General features: G+C 39.5%; 1 protein-coding gene across 2 annotated transcripts in view; it reads right to left on the reverse strand.

Annotated features, from left to right (window-relative positions):
* Positions 1 to 6928: 6928 nt before the first annotated feature.
* LOC110841318 (fatty acid synthase) overlaps positions 6929 to 18108 on the reverse strand; it is an 83048-nt gene continuing 71868 nt past the window's right edge. For both annotated transcript variants that reach the window (XM_022086761.2, XM_022086762.2), the window contains exon 37: positions 6929 to 6982. The gene's annotated coding sequence lies outside the window, so the exon portion shown is untranslated. The remainder of the gene's footprint in view (positions 6983 to 18108) is intronic.

Below are 18108 nucleotides of genomic sequence, written 5' to 3' on the forward strand. Positions count from 1 at the left end.
AGTCATAGCAGTCAGCGCCATTTTCTCCACTATCAATTCCCTCAGGATTCAGCCTGGGTACAATTTTGCTATGTATGAGTAATTGTTTCCATACATTGAATAAATATATACATGTGTTTTATAATTCTATTTTTATCTTTTACATTTAATGAAACCTCTTAAAATTCACGAAAAAAATATTTTTTTACTTATACAGGGTGTACACAAAAGAATGGCGAGGTTTCAAAAGTTAATAAAAAAATTATTTATCACCTTACACGGGCACAACATACACCGTCAGGTGAGAAATAATTTTTTTATTAACTTTTGAAACCGCACCATTCTTTTGTGTACATCGTGTACTGTCCATAAGTATTAAACATAATCGAATTAAACATTTCGTAACATCGAAAATAGTACGCAAATCCTCGCTTTCAGAGCAATTTTATCTTTGGGGCGTGCGAGAGAAAACCTGGCACATCTTGAAACTTCTATCCGCCATTGTTTTCATCCCGCGCAGAAGAAGGCGTCAAACTTCAACAAAACGTAACGATTTTTCAGCCTCAGTCGTAACCTTTTACAGCTTCTTAAAGACAGTCTGAGTGCAAAACGCGGTGAAGCAGTCGAGTCTTTACAACCCTCGGCGTCAGCCTCTGTTTTATACGCCTTCCAAGAAAGCTTGGCCGATTTTTATTACTTTAAAGTCAAAACAAACAAACTTCTTCTCACGAAACATCCCATGTCAAAATGATAATTAAAAGTTTCACCTAAATATAAGTGCCATTTGACTTTTACAAAATAAATTTAGCAGCTATCTAGGATGTTGTGCCGTACGGTCACATAGAAGTTGATCGACGTTTCAGAAGTGATTACAGTCTCCATCATCAGGGCGACGGTCAGTTGGTTTTCAGGATGAAAGCTTGACACTCACGCCGACTTGCCTACAATTGAGTCAACTCCGCCTGCAAATTCACAGGCATTCATAAATATCACGCAATTAAAGAAAAAGAGTGCGATAATTAACAGATCCCTCATTAATATAGTAGACAAGCTAAGAAACTTAAATTTAATTCATACATATACATGTTTCTATGTTTATAGTGAATTTTTATAACAATATCCAAACTCATTTACATATAAATAATATTAATAATGTTAATTATATTGTTGATAATTTCACAGAAATAATGAACAAATAACATAATACACCACATAATATGCAAAAGAATCAGAAGAATAAAAGGAACATCCACAACTACAACCTACAATCTACAAATACTGAAAAGCGTGCATTAAAAAATATTGAATAGTTTTAAAAATAAAACCTGAAGATGATGCTGAGACATCGAAACATGTTGTAATATATAGCGCAAATTGTAACATCGAGGAAACGATGAATAGCGCGAAATATTTATATCAATTTTAATTTTTAACATCAATATTAATATAGTTTGTGTATAGACTTGAAGAATAAATATATGTATGAATTGAAAACACAAACATGACGCATCTAAACTATAAACTTAAATTTAATTATAGAAAGAAAGCTCACTTGTTATTCGACAGTCATGATTAGTTAGGAAGTGTAAAGTTTATCATTATTTTCCTCAGTCCCTCTTGTAAATTATAACTAAAAATAAGTTGATCTGAACGTAAGCGAAACAAGACACAGGTTGAAGATGACAGCCTTCTGGGATATTGCACCGGAAAGTGTCAGGGCAATTATCACCCTGATGATGGAAGCAGTAAGTACCTCCGAAACGTCGTTTAACTACCAGACTACACGGCTCAACATTCAAAGAAAGCCCGAAAGTTTTATCGACTTCGAAGAACATCCAGAGTCGAATTAGACGAGAAGATAAAACGTGGACCAGAGGGGGTGGAGATGAAGATGTCGTGATCTATTGCAAGGCTGAGGAAAACCTCAAGGATGGTTTGTTTACTCGAGAAGCTGCCTGGCTATTTTACGGTAGCAGACCCCCACGGAAAACAATGTAGGCGTGCCATGAAGTAAGCGCGTACGGTTGCCCTAGTGAACCAAACTGGTCCAGATGTGCTCCGACTCCACTGCAACACTCCATAAGGCATGACATCTAACCCCAAAGCATTTGGAACCTTGTCCGCGATTCATCTACTAGAATTCCGAAGCTAAATAAGAGCCATTCGCTTCACGTGTTTACAGTTCGAAGAGCTGAAGCACTCTACGAATAAAAATACTTTTGTTATTCCGCTGTGGAAATTGTGATTGGGCAGTGTGGGGGAGCAGCCCGTGAGCGATCAATATGGCGGTGCAGTACTGGTCACGTGGGCCACACCTGTACACCCGGAGGGGGGGGGGGCTCAACTTTTTTAAAATTAGCTTGCCCACAGGCAGCTTTATTAAATCTGTAATTCGATCCACGATTTTTCACTGACTGAGGGAACATTTAGTGCCTACAGGAGGGAAATATACGAGGAACTAGTTTCGTACTTGCGAGACAAGGCGATGATAATCTTATGAGATTTGGTCAGAGGAAACACACAACTGAATCAACTCGCAGTTTTGCGTCTTGAGGATGGCAAATATTTGTTCACTCGAAATAATGACAACGAACAGCATATTTACGTCCCAAATATATCGATTTATTTTACTTCTGTGCTTATCAGACTTCGCTAAAGTTAACTCTCTTTTGTTACTCATCATTTATAAAAAAAAATTGTTACCTTTCTTGTCTTCACGACAGAACCTAACTTTCTTTAGGCAACTCGAATGTTAGAGAAATGTTAGTTTCTGTTGTAAATTCTGGTACCTTGCCCTATTATGAATGCCTTGTATTTTTCCAGAACATATACAGGCTGTCCCGAAAAGTTACTTACACACAAGGTTATTATCCTGTAATATGATGTGTTTAAATTTTTTTGGAACTTCCTATAGTCGGCTGATATGAATGGCTTTAGGCTGTCACTTAACAGCTTCAAGGAACTACCGCCTTTTCAGACGGGTGCATAATGCAGTCCAATTCTGGTTATTTTCAAAGTTATTTAAGGTTATGTACCAACCGATTACATTATTTATTGTAAAATGAAATAATTACGAACTGAAGCGAGTATCAAGAGCGAACCGAGTTCATTGTCAGGACAAATTTCTTAAACAATAATCTCGAATCGCATTGATGCGACATTATTCCGCGTGGCGTTGCGTGAAGACCACGTTTTGAATTTCAGTTTCCTCCAAACACCAACAGCTGTTACAGTTTTTAAAATGGCAGACGTATCATACCAAAAATTAATTTTCAGACCCCGTTCCAACCTATGGCCTGACCAAGTAATCGCGTGCAGATTTCTGTACGACCCGAGTTCTGTCTATTCTAGACTGTAGGCCGTGTCGTCGCCCTGATGATGAAGGCAGCAAGGACCTCTGAAACGTTGGTTAACATCGACCAGACTACACAGCGCAACAACCCAGAAGACAGCCATCTTCGGACTCACCACCGAGAAAACTTCAAACCCTACGAATAATTATTCTGTTCTAGTCTCACCAATTAATAATTCACACCAGTTACCCCTTCGACGCTGTACAAAGTCAGTGCTCGAGAATGCACCGTGAAATAAAGAAATTAAAAGAAGACGGGACGTGTTCTAGTCAGAGGCGTGCGTAAGTCTCAGCAGCCACCAGCACGCAACGAAGCAGCTACTGTCCCTCCCAGGGGGACACTACATCGCCCGCCCATTTTAATAATAGTTTATGCGATGCCTGTTACGCACGGATTAAGGCTACCGTTTTCAGTGAGCTGGTCATTTTGTTTATACGTAACATTACAGCAGGAAGACGAACCATGAATCTTCCCTCAAAGACGTCACAGGGGAAAAAAGATAGACCTCAGATTCATATTCGGGCCACGTTGCTCGGTTACAACATGTTAACGCAGTTAAAGCTGGTTTACAAGAAATAAACCTGTTCACTATGAACAATATGACTGTCCGTCCGCCCGTTTCCAAGAAAAAAAGAAAATAGGGCGACACTGAGAGACGAACCACCCCTTCGGTTTCCCTCTATGAGAAGAAAATAAATAAACAGCCATTAAGCACATTGAAATTAATACTTTTTAAAACAAATAGAAAGGCGTGTACTTTGTTTGGTAAGTTACGTGAATTTTAAGTTCATTAGATGCTTAGTTCGCTACGTGTCACAAGGCTAGTCGTACCACTGACACAACTACAGTCAAATTACGAGGTTTAGACTTGTCATTTGGCACTGACAATCATTAACACGTACAAAGGTTAATGGAAGCACAAACAAAACCTACAACACAACAGCACAAGCCGATCGTATTATCACCTGTTTCAATGCACAATGGGAGTTAAGCAGTCCAAATAAAACCTAACCTAACCTAACCTAACCTAACCTAACGTAACCAAACCTAACCTAACGTAACCTAACCCAACCCAATCCAACCCAACCCAACCTAACATAACCAAACCAAACCTAACCTAGCCTAACCAAACCTGACCGAACCTAACCTAACCGAACCTAACCTAACCTAACGTAACCTAACCCAACCCAATCCAACCCAACCCAACCTAACCTAACCAAACCAAACCTAACCTAACCTAACCAAACCTGACCGAACCTAACCTAACCGAACCTAACCTAACCTAACTTAACCTAACCTAACCCAGCCCAATCCAACCCAACCCAACCCAACCTAACCTAACCTAACCAAACCTAACCTAACCTAACCTAACCTAACCTAGCCAGCCAACGCACGATCTTTGAACAGCCCTTGCATATTAAACTCACGATACGAAGTTCGAAGATAAGCAAAAGGGCACAGATGTATCTTAACACGATCCAGTTCAGTTCACAAACCCATCTGATTACGCACGTAATCACAAACCTCACAAAGGGTCTTTACGAAGTTATTTTACCAAGTACAGATCTTAAGTATGTGAAATGCAGCAACTGTATTTGTTAACTATTGTTACTTTTAAGAAAGAACCAAGAAATCAATTTTTAGCGACTGTCCTCAAATTCGGGATAAATCAGAATTGTAGCACGTTACTGATACAAACAAATATTTTCAAAAAATAATGAATACAGATAATGACGTTTCATGAATGGATAATTATTGCAGTAGACTTGAAAAAACCGACGTTTCAGGGACCATCTCTGTCCCCATTATGATGATGATTAACCAGTTGAAGATTTTATTGAATTACGTCGCCACGAAGACTTCGTCTCATATAACTTCTATAGCAACGAACACGTCTTCTTTATTTCTGTACCCCAGTCCTTTTTATTCCTGAAAATGAAGTATCTTTGTGTTTCCATGGGAACAACGAAGAAACAACAAATAAATAAATTTACGTGATTTGATACGTGCAAGTTCTTTGTGTTTTTATTACACACGTCGTCCCAGGCATCGACAATTAATAACCCCCAAACAAATACTCAGCGCTTGTTTTATCCAGCCATAAGTCTAACTAATGACGTGTACCAGTTACAGCGATCATTAGTATCAACACTGCTGACAAACAACATGACTGATTTATGATCCTTGTCAAAAAATTTAGATGCGATACTTCGTCGTTTCATCCACCAGCAGAAATTCTGTCCCATCGACATCCCTTTTCGTCCTTAGTTCATAATCGTTCTGTTGTTTTCATAAAACTGTCCTCAGAAAAGGCAAGTGTATAATTATAACAATTTATTTCCATACGTCTACTCTCGATTCTGTTAACTTTACGTTAACAAATTAAAAGACACGCTTCACTTTACTGTTAGCTTCTCTTCGAGGGCTATTATTCTATGGAGTGAGTTATTTATAGAAAATTCTCTGGCAGTTTTAAAAGCCAGTTGAAGAATTGGAGTATTTTTAGAAGAATTACGCAGAACTGCTTATGCGCGGTGGGTAACAGGCTATTGTAATCTTTACGATAGAAATTGTTTTTTCTTTGTTTGTTTGTCATCAGTCTTTCGACTGGTTTGACGTGGTCCTCCATTTTCGCTTATCTCGCGTCAATCTCTTCATTTCCACATATTTTTCGCAGCCCACATCCTCAAAAATCTTCGTCACAAATTCCAATCTTTGTCTCCCCTACAACTGTTCCTTCCATTACTAAATTAACCAATCCTGGGTGCCTCGGAATGTGTCCCATCATCCTATCTCTTCTTCTCGTAACATTTCTCCATAGACTTCTTCCTTCGCCTTGTTGTACGGTAGTCAAATCACAGGTGTACGGCCATCCTCGACGGGACATGCCACAGTGGATGCGGCCTTCCTTTCAATTATACAAATTCACTTTGCGAAAATACCCAACATTTGGATGCCAGCAATCCGTAATATTGGACTAAGCCCTTATGATGGAGGTAGCAATGACCTCTGAAACGTCGGCAAACTTCTATCAGACTACAAAACGCAACAACCGAGAAGACATAAATCTTCATGTTTGCAACCGTCAGAACCTGAAACCTCATCTTCCGTAACATTTATTTCGAATGATTGCACGTATCCCGCGTTAAGCGAGACCCTTGTCAACGCTGCTCGCTTTCGAGTTACGAATGAAGACGACCTCCAGATACGGAAGACGGCTACAAATATATTGATCTGATTGTCAGCTTGGGAGTTAGGCGGAGTGTTGATAATCCCTCACCACAGAAATAAACTGTCCTGTCATGTCGATACATGAGACCTCAGATTTGGCCGAATGCTTTCGACCGACGTTAAACTTTCGGCTCCCATAAAAGACGAAAACTTTCTTTATCACCCGAGAAATTTTGTGTCAAGGACGACTTTACGCCACATCTCATGAGACACGAAACGAGAATTTTATTTTGTAACAAAATAATCTCCTTCACTCTTTGTCTCTGCACGTTCTTTACAGTAGAACCATTTTGCTACAGCAATCTAAATTACAGTCACTGTACTTTATTACTTTAATTAGTTTACCTTTACGGAGTGCTGAAGTCCAGGTGTGGCCTAGTGAGATGAGGCGAGAGGCGACGCCATCTGCATGCCAGGACCTGGAACATCACAAGGATTTTAAGTGTCAAAACTCTGTCCCTTCGGTCACCTGGCGATAATAAAACAGTCAAAGTAGATGCACAGTGGCTGCTTAGATAACGTCATACCCTAATTACGTAATAACTACGCCGATAATATCCAATAAATCTGGCGACAATCTGGGAGAGTTAAAATACGTGGGTAAGAAGGCAAGAAATCAGAATTTCGAGAGTAAATACTAAATTCGGACAATGCTTGCCACGACTCAGTTCAGAATCGTTTTTATACCTCGCTCTATTTAGATACTATTTAGAGACTATAATGCGCGAAGTCTTATTTGTAAGTGATACGTTAAATTATATGAGTGTTATTCAAGGTCTGACACCCTAATGACTGAAGGTGTTTGAAAACGTGATTCTAAGGAGAATATTTGAACCTATGTTGTAGAAAGTGATAGGCTAATTGAGAAAATTACATTTTGAGGAGCCTGGTCATTTTCACCACCGTGTTTTCATACTGCTATCACAGTATGACATAATAGAGGCTATAAAAAGTAACGCAGAATATAAACGCAAAACGTAGGTGAATAAGGGGAATTACGTATGTAGTTGATGAGTGCAGAGAAGTTAGTCCTCGAAATGCCACTCTTGCACTCAGTCCAATTCTCATTTTATTCTCGTCCCCCATCTGGAGGAGTGGGTCGCTCTAATTATTTAACGTAGAACGACTCATGAATATTTCCTACAAAGAGGTCAGCCAGTTTTATTGTCTTGAAAGAGGGCGAGCTTGAGAATTCTGCTTCTTGATCAAATGACAGACTCCTGCTAATTGCGTCACTTCCTATGTACACAGCAATGAGGGAAACAAACAACAACACCATTGCAAAGAATTTTAGAAACAAACTGACACAGCACAACGACCTCAAAAACAATCACAAATTTTCACAGCACAATAATCTCAATAACAATGACAAATTTTCACAGCAGAACAATCTCAAAAACAATGACAAATTTTCACAGCACAACAATCTCAAAAACAATGACAAATTTTCACAGCACAACAACCTCAAAAACAATGACAAATTTTCACAGCACAACAATCTCAATAACAATGACAAATTTTCACAGCACAACAATCTCAAAAACAATGACAAATTTTCACAGCACAACAACCTCAAAAACAATGACAAATTTTCACAGCACAACAATCTCAATAACAATGACAAATTTTCACAGCACAACAATCTCAAAAACAATGACAAATTTTCACAGCACAACAATCTCAATAACAATGAATATTCTGTTCCTCGCAGTTATGTCATATATCACTTTGATAATTTGCTTCTCTAGAGGTTAAGATTACTTGAATGCACGAGGAAAAGATAAGAATAAAGAAAGGAAAAATAAATAAAAAACATGATTTTATTGCGTTTTACAGAACACTGAAATTACTTGGCCCTAATGATATTCATGAAAAGTCATAAACGTTCCTAACACTACAACAAACACTAAGCGCTGCGACTAGCACAGAGAAATCAGAACAAGATATGAACGCAGAACGTTTCCTCAACTGACTATATAATGACTCTGTAATTTAATAACGCGCCCTAACGAGACTTTAATGTCGCCATTATGCATTATTAAGCCGGCCACAGCGGCCGCGAGGTCTGGGGCCTGGATTCGAAACCCACTCAAGGCATGGCTGTATAATGTTGTCCTGGACAGGTAGTAGAGGCCTTGGGACGGGCTGATCACTCGTCGTCCAAGGAGTCCTACCAAATGTTTAAAAAGATTAAGAAACCTCCCATGTGAGAGGAGGCCAAGGTCCTTCAAGGACTCTAGAGCCAATGACAATAATAATTATGTAATATTAGCGAGGATAATTAGCACACGTCAGAGATTTGTCTCCAGATCGGTCAGTGATTTTCCTCAAACCCTTAAATTCTGCGATATTAGGCCACTGCTATTTCTTTCCACATTCTTAACAGTTCATCATTTCAGTTTACACTATCTTCCAATTCGAATCTGTAGTCTCTAAGACGAAAAGTTTAAAAATGAGCGTTAGATAATCGAAGATTCAATAGATACTGACACTGTATATATATATTGTTTTTCCTTTAAGATCAGACAGAAATTAGATAAAATTAAGTCCGTAAATAAAGTCGATTATGCTTTGGATGTAAGGTTGTAAATCAGTAAACATGTCACGTGATTTAAGAGACAAGCAGACCTCATACGTTTAAAGGTTTCGCTCTTACATGTCAGTACTCTAGACAAAAAAGGGGTCTAACACGAAACAGAATCCACCCGAATTATGTCAATTATATGAAAAGACTACTAAATTAATTATTCGGTTTTGTCCGTCTAATCACAATTATATTTAAAATTTACAAATAATATAATTGAAATATCATTTTATGTTCCACATCGAATAATCGATTTACATTTGGAACATTTTTATTCGATGTGGAACATAAAATGATATTTTAATTATCTTATTTGTAAATTTTAAATATAATTGTGATTAGACGGACAAAACCGAATAATTAATTTAATATTTGATTCACAATATGACGCAATTATACTATCTTATGAAATAAGATATTGTAGGTGCGTCATATTGTGATTTATTTAAATAGTATTAAAAATATATTAAAATTGGCCGTCAATCACAATATAAGATAATTAAAAGATTAAAATATCATTTTACGTTCCGTATCGAGTACTCGATTTACATGTGGAACATTTACGACATGTTTCGGCTATATATAGCCGTCATCAGGTGTTATATTATAAACGTTTTAACTGAATTGCTGATTTTTAATGATTTTTAGTTTTCATTTTTTTTATCATGTTCTCGTCCTTCATATTGTATCTTCATCCGTTGTTGTGTCACAAGTCACTAATATGATTGTATTTCGTAGTGATGCCAATGTTGTGTATATTGGACTGTGAAGTAAAGGTTTCAATACTATTAATGAAAATTGAATATGAAAAGACTACGTACGTATGCAGAACTACTCAACAAATTCAGATGTAATTGCGGGAAATTGCATTTTGCCCCCCCCCCCCCCCCCCCTAGTATACTGTAAGTCTTTCTTTAAACACAGCTGGAATAGAATTGTATGAAACGAGAAGAACATAAATTTGAAGACGAGAACGTGTAAAAAGACATCATGAAGAGAAGTGAGAAGACAAGTTTTTTACAGGTGGGGTTGTTATCGGGCTTCGCTCCATTGTCCTGGGTAACTTCAGACACCGGCAGAGGGATTTTGATGCTCTGACCGACCTTATTTCGTCGTTGGAAAGATAAGCAATTTGGCGACGTTCACTGGAGGGGCTTTCATTTTATGACTTTAAATTGAGTGGAAAAAGAAGCCATAAGGAGGACTGTTCCGTGAATTCCGTCGACACGGAAAACGCAATGATGTTACATACACGGGGTTGATAAAGAGAGTGGATGAGGAGGACAGAGGCGCTGCTTTTGCTACTCGGAGGTGGGGGATGACAATTTTCCAGCCCTGGAAGTTCTCAGAGAGAGTCCGCTCGACGAACTGGTGAAGGCAGGCTGGAAAATGTGGGATCCTTTCTCTTCTGGAGATGAATGTCTTCTGGTATGTTGTCCCGTGAAGTATTGTATAAAATGGCCGACGTTTCATAGATGCTTACTGCCTCCATCATCAGGGCTGCGAACGGCTTACCCATAGTACCCATAGCCCTGATTATGAAGACAGTAAGCTCCTCTGAAACGTCGGTAAGTTTCTACTAGACTACATGGCGCAACATCCCGGAAGACTCATCTTCGTACTCACTATCGCGAGAAACTGAAATCTCGCGGGACGTCTTTTGCCTCTCTGATTCCGAGGACTCGATTAAATAACACAGCAAGGTTCGAACTCATGATATGACAAGTCTCCAACCCTTCGTCACATTAAGCGCAATATTCTGCGGAGTGTATATTGTGGTTTTAGCAGCAGAACGATCAAGTTAACTACCTTAACATTGCTTAACACGTGAGGGCAGTCGCGTGGATTGTGGCCGGACATGACACATTTTTAATGTTACATGGGGGATGTGCCGTGTATCTCCAGCGATCGACCGGTCGGTGTTTGTATGACGTCACTGCGGAATGTGTGACGTCACTTCACGAGAGACTGCCGTGAATCTTACTTCCAACGACCCCACCGGAGATATTTTGTGGATTTTGAAAGAAAATAACTCGCAGAAGACACATCCACTTCTCTCAGGCCAATTTATAGCATAAAATGTCACGTCTTTATATTTATGTTTTGTCATTAACAAGTTCTAGGCTATGAACGAGATATGTCGGTTGTCTTTTCCTTACGTTTTTAGGGCAACAAAAAATTTGGCAAAATAAAATCTCTCTTGTCACGACAGACTCTTTAAACCAACATTTCACAATATCCAGCAAAGTGAATTCACCTCCAAATAAAAGAAATCCTCTCCTCTAAAAAGCTTCGTATCAAAACGATTAATCGGGCGAACGGTGAAAACTAAAATGTCATAATTATTTGTTGTTTTATTCAACTAAAGTTGTGTTTAAATGGAATAAGTAGTAATACTCAGCAACGTTTGTTACTGCAATGGATTCGTAACAAAATACAAACATTTTTACATAAGAATGCTAAGGCAATAAGTTTATGATGTAACTGGCAGTAATACATAAACCTAACACTTAAATTTCTGCTCCTTTATCAAGTACATTTCATTATTTTTAATCACTGAGTTAGCAATCGTGATCTGCGAACTTGTACGGAGATAGCAAAATTTCTCTCCAGCTAAGTTATCGCCGATATCTAACGAGCGTGAGGTCTCAGCTTTCAGCTCAGACGCCTCAGATAGGCAAACCGACACACAAACAGGCAGAAAGACCACCCGCAACTGGAACTGTCAATTTCGCATCGCTCAAACTCGGCCCCACGGGAATCCCCTTCATGTCAGCACAAATCCTGGGAATCCACAAACACGATCACGCGAGAGCAGGCAGAATCCTCTTCGTTGAAAACAAACCGCTTGGTCCCAAGGGTTTCAGATCACTTCAACTATGGGAGCAGCTTGTCCACGGCGTCTCATCTTTCACGGATTGCATCCTCTTCTTCTACGTCACTGACCAACGCGCATTCTATACGTCTAATTGTATTAGAGACACAAGTCGGGATAACATTTAGGGCAAACTCCCTTGCTAGAACGGTTTAAATAATTATTCCAGTCTCAATTTCAGATGCTCTAGCCTGAAACACATGGGTTTTACTGAATAAATATTTATTAATGAAAATAGTAACTGAGGAAAACAACGAATCTCTCAGGATAGTCGATTTACGGACCGGGATTGAAAACCAAGACCTCCCCAAAAGGAAACAAAAATACTAACAACTGATATTAACTTTGCATAAAAATCATTGAGAGTTCTTAACATAATAACTGCGACTCTGACATCGATGGGGCTTTGGCCCACAAAGATGGCTCAGTGGGGTATTTATACATGAGCCGGCATGAAGTGCAGACAGACGTTGTGCCTTTAATGGTAACTGCAATGGACTCTCCTTGCAATCCGTCATCGATCGACATGACAAATTGCTGGAAGCGAGAGTAGTCGGGGCTGTCCAACTTATTTAACACTGCCGGCCTGCGTCACACTAAATTGAATTCGCAAATTAATTCAACTGCATTACAAACCGTGAATTACCAAGAGAAGGCACGTAGACATAGAAAGGATAACGATACTGTACCGCAGAACCAGGGTGTTGGCTCCATGGGCTACATTCGTCACAAAACAGTGTCCTGCATTGGGATCTTGTGAACGCGGCAATGGAAATTTGGGATGAAGATATCCGTCTTCTGGGTTATTGCGCTGTGTAGTCTGGTCGATGTTAACCAACGTTTCAGAGGTCATACTGCCTCCGTCATCAGAGTATGAAGATATCCGTCTTCTGGGTTATTGCGCTGTGTAGTCTGGTCGATGTTAACCAACGTTTCAGAGGTCATACTGCCTCCGTCATCGACGGAGGCAGCAATAACCCAGAAGACGGATATCTTCATACTCACCGCTGTGAGAACCTCAAGTCTTACGAAATTTGGGATCTTCACAACGTGGGGATTTATTTTTTGCCTGAGCAACAACTAACTTCTCTAGAATAACTCTGTCCCTTGGGTTTAATTAACTAGAGTAAGAGGAAAAATTCTTCCCTTGTACGTAGGCATCAACGCCATGAAGACGTGTGGAGTAGCAGAGGTGAATCTTCAGGAATTTTTAACTTCGGCACTAGATGGAGGTGAGTGGCCCGCCCCTTTCAATTGTCAAAGTCCAGTGGTAAATATTCCCTACCTTCTTAAACAATCAATAACTCTCCAACTTGTATTAATGATTTGTTTTCAAATGATTCTCACTCTAAACAGCTGCGTTAATCAATTGATATTTGTAACGGTGAAGTGTAGTGTTTTCTTTTCGGTACGGACTGAATCCTTAACTATTACTTGGTCGAGCTTCAGCTTCGGGGGGGGGGGGGTTAAGTCCAGTGCCCACCAGAGTGCAGGCGGAGGTGGGGCGAGCCCTAGGGTCCAGTCTGGATGCAGCGGTGATGAACATAAAAAACCCTGCCTCTGTCCGGGATTGATCCCAGGTCGGACGGTCGGTATTGACTGAGCTTTCCAGGTCATCGCGTTAATTATCTAATTACTTTATTTACAAGATACAAACCACTGGACAAGAGATGTCAGTAGACTGAACAAACTTTGGTCTGCTACGTTGAGCGGAACGTTACATATCGGTCATCAGCTGAAACCTGAGAGTGACTTAGGTCAAATCAATTTACATTGAAGCAACTGATGGACAGTCAAGAAATTTCGCTTAGGTTGTTTGGTGAACGTCATATGGACACGTATCGGAGCAGAAGCTTTTACTTAATATCGATTCTACGGGACGAGAACTCTCGAGACAGCAGGATGTCAGGTTACTTGTCCGCCATGATAAAGTAACTTCTTCAAGCGCCTCGGAGGAGAAGTTGAGCAGAATTAGACGGAGGACAACATAATAAAAAAGTTGGTAATGGAATAATGTAATTGGGAGGAATGTAACAGAAGTTTGAGAGGGAAGAGTTGAAGAGATGAATAAAATATGTATACGGAATTAGAAACCGGAAATCAAAATAAAAAATTTAACAAAATAATTGCAATAAAGACATGAATAATTAAAAACAAAGCAAGATAGATAATGTTTCTATAACTCGAGAAACAAGGAAATAAAGACTCTTGTCTGGAACTTGTTTCGGATTATAAGGAAGTGCAAAGCACCGGTGAAGAAACTATGCATTTTCTTTTAATGAACGTATTACATTGACTCTGTGTTGAGGATGTAAGAGGAGCCATTAGCTCTTTGGTTCGCATTACGACGTTTTGCATTTTAGATTACTGCGACAAGATACATGAAACGCAACATCGCTGAGTTACTCTGAATCAATTAATGTCCCATCGCATGCCATGTAGTAATAGCTCACGAAATGAGTAATGATTTCCATGTTCCTTGTTATACAACTTTCTTGTTTTATAAAGAAAGACAGGTTTTGTAATGTACACGTGTCCCTGTGCATCTAGGGAAAAAAATATATCTTAAAATTTGCGTATTTAACGGCTTTTAAAATGCACAGAATTTCATGGTACGATGAGATCGGTAAGATGGTACGCAAGTCTCGTAGGTGGTTGTGACATTTGCGATTTAATGTACGACCGTTAAATCCTGTGCATTTCAAAGCCGATAAATATGCAAATTTTAAGGTATGTTTATACAGATTGAAAGTAAAATTCACTTCTCTGTAACCCTCTGCTGGTAGAACTCTAACATCAGACACTACAATACAAAAATTCGCCACTGAACTTCATCTTGAGCCAGTTCCATCCACTTCTCACTCTCACAACAATCTTGTTTCCTATTTTAATGTTAATCTCCCATCTCCTTCGTGGTCTTATAAGATGTCTCTCTATCAAAACTTTGTATGCATTATCCGACACGTAAAAAGCGCATCTTTACAGTCGATCCTTTACATAAAAGTAAAGAAAGATTCGAAAAGCTAGCACAGCGCTGCGTGACCGACGAGTAACTACCTCGTTTTATCAACCCGGGGGCGGATCTGAATGTTCGACGCTATGAAAAGACTGAAATTTCTCAGAAACGAATCAATTTGGCATCGATCCGTCTCAAGTCATGTAACCTACAACCACACGACATATAACTGTTTAACGACGTATGATTAACATACAGCAACGTAAATACTGTAGGCTATTAATTGTATTAACAAAGTCACATTCATCCACGCTTGAGATTCATAGACTAATTTAAGCATGAGACATTACATCTGTTTATTTGGCTAAGCGAAATAAATAAACCCGGACTGAAGCAGACGTTGATATGTCGATGATGGTATTCAGCGCAGTAAACAGACACGAACGTTTCGGAGGAACACACCGCCTCCATATTCAGGGTTAGTAGGCCTATCTAGTCCTTCTGAGGTGGATAAAGAAAGACGTAACTGTGATCAGTAGAGACTTGTACATTATTCATTCTACTGCCGTATCATCTACTGACATTTCATGAAAGGATTTAAATGAGTGAGGATATTTTACGAATAAGCGATGTTGTATTTTTAATCTCATTAATGTCCGCCTTTTGCTAACAAATGATTTGTATAATGGAATATTCGTGCAATGAACGTAGTTGTGTAGTACTCCGATATGTCAACAAGGAGAGATGTGTAGTGATTCAGACAATATCTCCTATTGTTTGTCCCAGCTGCGCATAATCTGATAAATAATTGAAAATGTTTACGGTAATACCAACATCCTCGACCTCTGTCTGCCATTGTCCGTCTGGGGTACGCTAATTCCTGTCGAAATAATTCAGCGCCAAGTCTCCCGGGAACGAGGGACATTCTCTCACGAAAATGGAAACATGAATGAATGAAACGAGCAAACACAGCTGGAGAACACAGCGGGCCTCGCGGTTTCTGTGTTCCTGTGTTTAGGAGCGTGCGGACACGAAGTTAGTGCTTATCCCGGGTTACCATGGAGAAGCAAACAAATGAAAGTGGCGTATCGATTTCTGTCATTAGAATTGTGTGGTTTTGAGGACATTTATAGAACATTGTGTGACATTTTCAAAAACGAAAAAAGTGGCCGTTGACAGGGGTGTACAACTCAGACCTGAAGGAATGGTAACATTCTGCGATGACTGTGTCACGTCCTATAGTTTTGAATGTCTCCGACGTGACAAGTTATTATCGCATTTCCATCTGCTTGTGGTGCATCGGCCTTCTTGCAGAACGCGGTGAAACGTGTTATGTATTCGCTGTAACCTAGCCCAGTGCTGCAGCGCACACACGTAGGGCCGAGAGCGTCATCATACTGCAGTGTGGTCTTTAATATGAAACATCTGCAAGTCTAATTACTATGGCTCGTTTGTTTCCTTCCTGACGGGTCGATGTGTCTCTGTCAGCTCGTCTTTACTCTGAGGCTCGCCACAAAATTTGCGAAACTCTAAACCCAAGTCCCGAAGGTGCGACGTGTTCCTACGATACACTAAGTAACTTATTCCATATCTTGAGTGGCTAACAGTGCGCTAAGCTACCTCAGAAATTCTCTACGTTTAATTGAAATTAAAGATTCAACACCGTGTTCACAGGAGTCTGTTGAAGTTTCCTATCCTGAGCCAGACAAATCCAGTCCACAACGTCCAATCCTATTCCCGTAAGATCCATTTTAATATTATCCTCCAATCTATACCTTCGTTTTCCGAGTGGCTCTTCGCTTCAGGCACACTAACCAAAAATGTTTGTGCAATACCATCTACCTCGTGCGTGCTACATGCCCGCCCGATCTTACCTTTCTTGATCTGATCATCGTAATAACACTTGGTTAAGAGTACCAATTTGGAGTCCCACATTTTTATTTTTTTAATTTCCCTGCCATTTAATTCCTGATTACTGAAACTGCAAGGAATAGCGGCGCCTTGCTTGGCGCCTCTACAAAGACACTTTTCTTAAGGGTAAAATCTACTGCCTTCATAGATCATTCTCACACAGAAAATAAAACATCAGACATCTTGCTTTCTTTACATAATCGAATTTAAAGTATGATATAGATCCTGAACTGAAGAAATATGTGTAAGAATGTATTTACAGACATTTCAATTTTTCCTCTATCTGCCAGACAAAAAACTCTCTCGAAGAGACAAAATAGACCTGTCAAAATGTGAAAAGTTTTCCAATTACACTACTCGGCTTTTGCAGGCCATCATGCGTGGAACAACGGTGTGCTATTTTGCGACAAAACTCACTGTGTGTAAGTGCATAAGAGGTCCCTGATAAGTCACGAGATTCCAACAGCTGACACTGATGACCTGAGATTTTATTAAGGTCTGAACATCCGATGTGACTTGAGGTGTTCTTCCGCAGTGTAGAGGAACACGAGAGCCCTTATCTGATGTTATCATCGCAGAGAGAAGACATCTTCAGCCTGACAAGAGTGCTCATGCGATGAAAATAAAATTACGAGAGGGCATAAACCCACTTGAAACACGACAAAGACAGTGCAGACTTGTGCAAGAACATTTGACGGTCTAAAATACATCTCAATCTACTGGCTCAATTCAGTCAGTGTTTAATGACAACGATAATCATCACCAAAACCACGCAACAGGATTCTTCTGGAGATGCTAATGGCCGCTTACTTACTCATCTTAATAGAATATTCACGAGATGCCACCACAGTGCCCTATCTAGAAATGATCGAGTCCAATTCGCAGTTACGAACTTTGGTTGAAATCAAATTTGATGAAATAACGACAGGCAAAATATTTTAACCCAGCGAGAGATGAAGTTACAAGGATCAGGATAAAGGAGCACATAACATGAAAAAAAGGAGAGAATGTGTACAGTCAGAAAACCTATAGGGAATAAGCCATTTGGGAAACCTATGTGTAGAAGGAAGGATAACATTAAACTAGATACCAAAATAAATAAATGATAAATACCTGTAGCAGAATTCTGTGAATACGGTAATGAAACTTCCGGCGGAAAATCTAAGAGGCTGATCGGATATCAGCATCTCAAGGGAGACTCTGCCCCATGGAGTTAGTT

Source organism: Zootermopsis nevadensis, unplaced genomic scaffold (assembly GCF_977971745.1).
Source record: "Zootermopsis nevadensis isolate Lab colony 2312 unplaced genomic scaffold, Znev_1.0 Znev_ptg000004l, whole genome shotgun sequence".
Classification (NCBI taxonomy): Eukaryota; Metazoa; Arthropoda; class Insecta; order Blattodea; family Termopsidae; genus Zootermopsis; species Zootermopsis nevadensis.